The 9,422-nt window shown below is 36.4% G+C and overlaps 1 long non-coding RNA gene across 1 annotated transcript; it reads right to left on the bottom strand.

Annotated features, from left to right (window-relative positions):
• Window positions 1–252: 252 nt before the first annotated feature.
• Window positions 253–8,560, bottom strand: LOC309820306. Its single transcript, XR_014296500.1, has 3 exons — window positions 8,425–8,560; window positions 1,483–1,534; window positions 253–423 (listed from the first exon to the last, which is right to left on the bottom strand). It is a non-coding gene; the product is annotated as an uncharacterized lncRNA (long non-coding RNA).
• Window positions 8,561–9,422: the final 862 nt, after the last annotated feature.

Here is a 9,422-nt window from a genome sequence, read left to right as displayed (position 1 = left end):
AGAATGTTCTGAGGCAATTAGATCACAGTTGTGGGTATGTGAGGGAAGATTTTCGGGTAGCAAAAAGTCTAAATAACTTGGTGATAGCTGAAAGATGGTATTGATGAACAATGATGTTTTTGTTAGTTGGAGATACTAGGTTTTCCCTGATTCCACTGGGAAATACCAATGAGAAGAGTTTTAATAAGGCATTTTGGGAATGGGAAATGTATATGGGAAAATGTGGATGAATTTGATATATTCCATGTCCTGTGGGCAGAATTTTTAGCACTCTCAAATGCTCAACATCTTTATGTACCGGACTAGATCCACTTTCAACAGTTTAGGCTGGAAGATATTAAGAAAAAAAGTCTCCTGAGATGTTCACGAGTGTAGAAAGGAGGTACGGATATTTTCATCAAAAGAGTTCAGTTTCTTTGAGTTCTGTTTAAGAGAAGAGAATAATGTCAAATATATTCACAGGATTTTCTAGTAATCTTCCATGCCAGAGGATTGTAGAATATTTCTAATTGCTCCATCTACTCCTTTTTTCACATGGAATCAGGCTATATAACATCAAAAAAGCTTCTAATCTAGACTTTTATAAATTTATTTTTCTCCTTATAAACTAGGATGATTCACATTTTAGTCATCAATTATTTTGAGGATTTCTGAGAAACAATTTTATGTTTCTGTTAGTACATTTTAATTTTCTTTAGGTAATTGATTGCCACCCTGACCCCAGCAAGTTACATTATTTTCCCAAAGAGCAGGCATCATGGGGATTTCTCAGAGGATGTTCAACTCTTGGAATACTTTTCTTCCAATTCATAGTTTAAGCGATTATCATCCTTATTGTGTCATTGAACACATACCATGCACATCTGCCCCATACCAAATTCTCACTAAATACTTGTGAAATTGATGAGCTTCTGTTGGATTCTTTTTATCTAGCCAACTGTTTGCTTCATTTTGACTGCAAACCAACAGTTACTTTGACCACACCAATGAGTTATATATCACCTACTGTTCAGTGCATCCTTGTGTGTATTGCCCTATGGATTAATTAATAGGAAATGACCTTCACTGTAATGCTTACTATCATCCGAGGAGTCACAGCAGCATTATTTAGAGACGTACACTAGAGGGTGGTGTTTTACCTGGACACTAGACTTATCAATGAATTGGCTTTGAGGAAGAATGAAAAATGTCTCCAGGAAATGTTCCCCATGTTTAACGTTACATAATTCTCAGCACATATGCCCCATTAACAAAGTTGATAAACCCCAGGGAATGGAAGCAGAGACTGAGTCACTTGGCGCCCTTGCTATCCCATTTCTTCAACACATTCCTGTAGGTGTTTGGTTTTCCTGAGCTCCACATGCAGTGTGTCACTTGAAAACCAACACTGATCACTGGGTGAGAATGTATTTGACTCTAGCTACAGGGAATTGGAAAGCAAGAGAGGCAAATAGTGAATGTGGGTAAAGCTATTAAACTCACCGCTTCAATTTTTAAATCCCCTGAATCGTTTATGTGTCCTTCCATGGCTGACCTGAGAAGAAAAGAGAAACCATCAATAGTCGAAGGAAAAGTTATTTCCGGAGAGCTCATGTTTCTGTGCCTCGCCCTCTGAATTTCACTTAGTTTTTTTTTAAAAAAAAAGTTTCCAATCTAGTGCAGCACATCTTTCATAATACCTAGAATGGAATGATCAAAATATTGCTGAAAGTCCCCCCTACCTCGGTAAACATGCTAATGTTAGTGATAGGTTATTCATTTTGTTCTGGCGCTTGCTTTCACCTTTGTGTTTTTCTCAATTGACTCTTCTAATATTGGTAAAATATTTGCTCAAATCATGAACTCTGTTGTGGTTTCTCAGGACAAATGTCCAAATTTTCATTGACTTTTACCTGGTCATGTGAATAAATACATGAAAGGGGGAAAAACATCTCAAATGTATTGCTCTGAAATTTCCCTTCAAGAGAAATTTATTCTTCCTGCTCTGACCAGTGGAAATTTCCTTTTAACACAGGCAAGTCTTCATCTGGTGTTGTAGGTTTTCAGAGTTACATTCTTTATTATTCTTTACCACTATCTGATTCAGAAAGACTGCTGGAATCAAGATCTCCTGGAATAAATTTTAAAAGTGCAATTTCATATGATCAAAGTTGAACTGACTGGTTCCTATTAAGGCTAAACCCTGTCCACTACTGCCAAATTCTCTATTGAAGCTAGGTACACACTTTCCTTCAAATGTTCCTTTGCATTTGGCTCTGCTGTTTCCATGCTCCCCTTTCTTCAGTGATACGATAACATTGCAATAATACTTAAACGCTGACATGACAGAAAACCTTGCCAGTTTGGCTCTCAACCTTGGCAAGCTTTTTGTTATAGTTACAGCCGGCTTACTCCTTGAGTTGCACTAAACTTCCAGAGCTTCTCCACAGCATGTCTTATAAAGGGGACTGAAAGGAAAAGTAAGAGAGATGCTAATTTTAGACAGAGAATAGTAAATAGGACAATAAATAAAAGCTCTGTTTTGGCACATTGGAAATTTATTTTTTCCCCTTTGAAATGTGTGATTCCTTTTCCCAAATGTTACACTAGATTTATTTTTAAAGGTGTCATCTATTTCCATTCCAGTGCTATGTCATCTATAATTTAAATTTATGAGATAAATCTTGAGGTTCACCAGTGGAGCAGCTGGAGAATTCTAGCCACTTTGCCATTGAAAATGCAGATTTGCTGAAGGTTTTTGTGTCTGACAAGCCCCATTGAAAGCACCTCATTCCCTCTCCTGACAAGTATCCATCAACATGTAATATTTATTCTTCTGTTTTAGTTTCACTACAAATAATTGGCGGCCCCTCAGCAAGAAGACAGTTTCCTGCTGAGGCAGCACCACCTGTATAGCTTCACTAAAGCTGAGAACAAATGCTCTGAAAAGAAAGCTTTCCTAGAACTGATGGATAAAATGAATGAGGGACATTTTCTAAAAGGAGGGAAAACTAAATGTGCTCCTTTAGTTGCATCATAATTTTTTGTTCTCCAATCTTCCTTCTGTCACTGTCAGAATAGCAGTAGAATGTTCATATATACATTTTATGGCCGATAAGAAAAATATTCTTGCTGACTTGTATTACACTCCCCTTCTCTCTCTGTCTATAGCTATATCTATATCTATACCTGAGCCTTTAACTTCACAATTGTTATCTTTTCTGGACACAATCTATGGGCTTATGTGATTTACATTTTTAACATCCAGCAAACATGAAAATTTTACACCCAACTGTAGCTATTGTAATAGCAAATTAGATCGACCACGGCCTTCATATGATTGTCATGACCTCCAGTTTTCTAGTAACCCCCCAGGCCTATATCCCACTTGTTAAGAAAGGAGATGTTCTTAAAAAAAAAAAAAAAAAAAAAAAAAAGAAAGGAGATGTTCTTAAAGAATTATAGTTCTATGAAATGTGCATGGTTTGCATTCAAAGAGAAAAATGTGACACGTAAATGAAAAAATAAACAAGTCGGTATATTGATTCCTTTCAAATAAAGGAAAAACTAGAGCGACAATTCAGATTTACCTTAATTTCTGTTGCAGGAGTTTTCAAACTTTGAGCATCAAAATTGGTGCTTCATTACCAAAATTGAGCAGTAGTTGTTTTCTCCCAATTTACAGGAGAATAATCAAACTGTTATCTAGTATATCCCCTATTTTTAGCGTTAATCTCATGATTATTTTTCAGTGTTTAGTATCTAGAATAACTCATATTCTAGTGAGTACAATGAATGAACAAGTAAGGGAGAGATATTAAAGTACAAACACATCAATGCTTGCATAAATACCAGCTTTTGATGGATGGACACCAGTAGTCTTGGTTGTACTTTGCATTCTACGCTTTTAATTTAAACTTAATATTAATAAGCAAAGTAAAATCTCCAAGGCTACACACCAGCATTCATGCTAAATTACTCTGAACGAGATGGAATTAATCATTCGTAGACTTTCAGAAAGTTATCCCATAATTTCCAAGGATTGTGCTGTCAGAGAAAGTTTGAGAGCTACCATCCAATGTGCTTCACTTATATTTTAATAATTTTTCAACCTAAGGAAAATAACCTGATTAAATGGAATAGATTTCATGAAAACGCAAGAGACTATATATTTTAGTTCATCATTTTATTGGCAATTACTTTTTAAAAACTGTATCCAGATAATATGTTTGCAATAACTATTTCCTGATTACCTTAATGGTAACATGACAAATTAGTAGTCAAAGTAAAATTAAAGTCCTAAGTGTTAAAAATATGTATTGAACATTCAAAGGGTACTGAGTGCTCTGACAAGTGGTTAGGGGTAAGTTAAAAATACCTGGTGTAACACCTTCCCTCACGAAAATTATAATCTAAATAGAAGACATATGACCTGTAAATAATTTACAGACCAGTTCAGATATTGTAAAACTCACATGACTCAGGAAGGAAAAAAAGGCCAGTTTAGGGATTATATTAAAGAGGGCTGCTGAATGAGCACATTTGCCATCATTGATGAATTCTTTCCCTGGACTGGTCTTGGAATCAGGAGCCCTGAATTTCCTGTTTGTTCATATTCTAGCTGAGTTTCCTTGTTTAATTTGATAACTTTTTCCGAACTTTAATTCCTTTCTCCCTCAGAGATGGCTAATATTACTTAACCTCTAATTATTTTCTAAGGACTAAGTGGTTGACCAATAGCTTGGTAAACTGTAAGTTGTTATAAACATGTAAGATATCTTTATAATCATTTTTCTGTGCCAGGCAAAAAAGTCTAGTTGAGGATCAAGGTATCATAATGATAAAATAATTATACTAACTGATATTTATTATTTTTTTCTGTGTTTGTGTGTGGCCCAACATAGTTCTCAGTTCAATGTGCTTTTGCTCATTTAATTTATATAAACACCTTTCATTCATAGGTACGCATAGCCTAAAAAGATAACGATGCAAAGATGTACTGTAGGATAAAAAATAGGTACCATATGCCATTCATTAATGTCAAACTGAATTGTCATTCATTAATGCCAAATTCTGAATGCCAAGCTCAGAATTCAGAAGATGAAACTTGTGAATTGTGAGTAAAAGAGATCATTATGAACCATGAAGGTCAAGAATGACTTCGTGCGAGGACTTTGATATAATCTGAGCTTTTAAAGATGGAAAGGACCTTGTTAATTGAGAAGGGAGAGAGTATTCTAATCCAAGGGAACAGAAGAGCATGGTCAGCAGTGAATGAAATATCTTTCATGACCCAAGAAATATACTTGTGCCCCAGATGTGATGTTTGCTAAAAATGACTTTCAATTTGTGTATCTACAATCAGGGCATGCAGTTGCAGCTTGCCTCTAGGCAGCATCACTGGCTATTGTTGTATGTTTAACAGCCCCACATCTTAATGCTCTCTCCCCACCCTTTCAAGACATTTGAAATTGAAGCCCCATGCATAAAACAAGAACAAGTTTAAAATAGACAGGAGGAAAGTAGAAGCTCAAAGGCAATCACCTCCCAAGGTTTATAAGTGAAGCGTTGGTTCCTTCAGATGCAAAGAATGCTGTAACAGATATTACAATAGAAAACATGAAAGTATTTTAAAATATGATCATGAGGTCATGAAGACTCCTCTACGCTTTTGAGAGAACTCAAAATAGCTTTAGGGACTTTAAGTTATTTGTGGTTGGTGGGATTAGCCCCATTTAGTAGATGAGCAAAATGAGTCAAGAAGATTGTAACTTGCCCAGAGTCATGCTGCTAAGAAGCAGTGGTTTAAGGATTAAACTATTACTTGTTTATCTATCGTGTGTCAGGTACTGAGAGACATTTTCCATATGTTTTCTCCTTAAATTTTCGTAATAAGTTTGTGTGTATGATATTAATACTCCCACTTTTGCAAAGGTTTTTACTACACATTTCAAATTGAGGCTGGGGCCTCTTGATATCATGGTATATTCCAGTAATTCCAAATTTCAGACCCGCAGGACATACACTTTTGCTCTTCTATGTCAGCAGCATCAAAACCTCAAATCTAAGAAATTCAGTGTCACAAGAAGCTCACCATCCTTTCATGTGGGTTATTAACCCCTAGTCAAAGCCATAGGGCACACTCAATGCACTTATGGTAGGAAAAACTCAGATACAGCAGATACTAAGAGAAAACTTCAGGGTTCTCTGAGCTCTGTATTTTGTTCAATCACTTAAAGAATGTCTTTGAAAGATATGGATAGTCAGATTGCCTGCTTTAAATAAGAGAAGTAGGCAGAGACTCTGTAATTCCATAGCTGCTTCTGGCCAGCCGTGGCCTCTCAAGCTTTAGAAAAATGACTCAACTTTTTCAGGCCTATTTCGGATCCCTGCTGCAGAAACCTTCTGAATGAAATATGTCTTGCAGTTGATATCCTGCTTCAAATCTACTTGGTGCCTCAAACAGCAGGATGTCTAGAAATACTAGTCTCTGCTATGAGAGCAGAAATCTTAAAGAGCCATGCAAATTGGATCCACCCGGTCTTTAACTTGGGCCAATTCTTCCACAGTATGTGCAGACACATTCTTAGTTGACTTGACTGCATAATAGAGATAATTTTAAGTACTTACTTATCTCACAGGGGTCTACTGAAGATTAATTAGTTAATGTTGGCAGACCAAAGGTGTAATATATGTGCTAAGTATTATTATTATTATGTGCCACTTATCTTGAAAGAATGTTGTTTCTGAAGTCATAGTGCCTATATGCCATCTGCTCACAGCAGCCTTTACCATCTCTCTACTCAGAGACTGAATCCGGTATCTGAATAAATAGATGTGCTCAAAAAAAAAAAAATCTATCACACCTCCATCTGTGCTTATGGAATATGAATTCAGACATAGGCAGAAATGCAAATCAATCAAAGGGGAGAGGCTTCTCCAGTGCCCAGAGTCACATTTTGAGATGTTGCTCTAATATTCTTGCTTTTCATTTTAGAATCCGCTAACTCACGATGCGAGGCTTCTGTGAAATTCTCTCTCTTCTGCATTTGAAATAGGATGTCATATTAGAGGCCTGAACTGCCTTCTCTTTTGTTCCCAGAAAGTTGAAAGAGAAAACTTCTCCAGAGCACATTCACTGCCGATCTTTGCAGAAATTAGCTCCATGATTTTCATGCTTTATATATTAATATAATTATTAAATGCTAATGAGTTTTTAAAGATTCCTATATGAAATGATTTTGAAACTTCCCTCCTGCCAGAATTATAACTAGGTTACAGGCAACATGATACGATCTATGACCCATTTTTACTAATGACAAAAGAATGAAGATACAGCTTTTTATGAATAAGCACTCCTTCCCGAACATGACAGGGCACTGCAACTGTGAAAGCTCTGAAAATCAGAAAGATTAAAACCTTGAACTAAAATTATCCAAATGTTTCACGGATGCCACTATAGTAATATAAATACCATTCTTTGCCTTTGAAAAAGTTATTGGTGTCACAATTATCATAGATATTTAATGTTCTTCCACAGTAGGTGACTCAATGGAATTATTTCTTCCACCATCATCCTACTACCTCTTCCTCGAGTCAGCTGCAGAAAGTAAATTTCTCTTCTATCAGAAACTCACCTCACTTGATCCATATACCCAGGATAATTCCAGTAATGTTTTTGTTTAGTTGTATTTTTTGTATCCAGTTTGTTTACAGATTTCTCATCTTGTCCAAGGGTATGCTAACACATCTTTTATGGTAGTAGTGGAATGAATCAAGTAGGAAATAAACTCTGGTTCAGTAAAGCTCCTGTGATCTATTATATGCATAACCTGATCTCATGAGGATGCAAGTAACATTTGAATTCAATTCATCTAATCTAAATTATGCATCTATCTTAGGAATTGGTTAGGTTTTAGGAATATAAAGAGGAAAGAAATACCATACCTAGTCTCTACTCAAGAAGATACATCTATAACTAACTATATTAAAATGATAAGTTCCAAAGTAAGCAATTTGAACAAGTCTTGAGAGAGCTCAGAAGAGGCAATGATTCATTCTCCTGAGAGGAAAGAGAGTTTCAGAAGGCTTCAGATGGATGATATTTGAATTGGGCTGTGAAGGATGAAAACAGCATGGGTAGGTGGAAAAGAGGGAAGGCATACTTGGCTGTCCTAACTCTATACTTCCAAGAAGACTGATACCTCTTTGAAGTATGCTATTCTATATTGTTAAAAATGAGCCTTGGACACCCTTCACATTTAAAAAAAATTTGTTCCTGGACTCTTGGATTGTACTCCCCTCTCAAATCTCAGGTTCCTTGACCTAGTTTTCCATTGCTTGCCCCTACACTTGAAAATAGATGTCCTTCTCAATGTTGAACTTCCCCTTGAGCATGGCTTTAACTCTGTTTACAAAAGCACAGCAACCCCAGATATCACCCACCTGATGTCCCTGCAAAGTTCACATTGAACACCTTGAGGGAACTTGAATATTTTCAGGAAGAGAAAATGATAGGAAAAAACAAACAAACAAAAAACATAGACAGCAAAGATCAAGACTTGTGTGACAAAAAGCAAGCCATCTGATGGGGCCAAAGCTCTCTGTTCCCTCATGCATGAGGACATTTGACAGAATGATGTAACCAGCCCCACAATAGCAGTGATACTGTGAAATAGCACAGGTAATCCTACCCCAGCAATGTTTTAGCCCATCCCTCAGAAAACGCTAATTATAGACAGGGTATGCACACAAATAGACTTAACTCCCTAAACAACCATGACATCATTTCTTCTTAGACAAGATGGTCTAACCTATCATTGCTTGAACCTAGATTCTGCACATTTAGGGGTACAAGTCTCTCAGGGAATAGCTCTTAAGAACATCTAAAATAATTAAATATTTTATGAACTTCCTGATTACTAATATGTTATAGAGTGAACACAAAGGTATTCAGTGGCTTGAATCTTGGGTATTTTAGAGCTTGGTTGCCTTTGCCAACCCATTTTGTTAGTGATACAATAATGTCTCATCAGATGGGGAGTCAAGGTTGCAGCTAGATTTGTTGATCATTAATGGTACTTACATTATTGGATAGACTAGGAGTCTGAAACTTTTGTACCCTCAAGAATAAGGATGTGATGGAGTGGGGCTAGCTCAGAAGACTTGCAGCAAGACAACTTATGCAGTGCCTTCTCTGTAGACTAAAAAAGGGATTCTGGACTCAGGGCTGTAAATTTGGCACTGTCCATGAGTTCTAAACTGACTTTAAAATGAATGAGGTAATGGGATGCTCAGGCAGAAGGCTCATCCATTATAGAAATACACCTCAAATTGGTCCTTCTTTTGGTAAAGGCTAAGGAGTACTTTGAGTTAAAACTTGGCAAGTTATTTGCTTACCAGGTCTTGCTGGGATTTGAATTAACTGTAACAGTGATGAAATT

This window comes from Grampus griseus, assembly GCF_964374135.1.
Source record: "Grampus griseus genome assembly, chromosome: 3".
NCBI lineage: Eukaryota > Metazoa > Chordata > Mammalia > Artiodactyla > Delphinidae > Grampus > Grampus griseus.
This window is presented reverse-complemented; position numbering and strand designations above follow the sequence as displayed.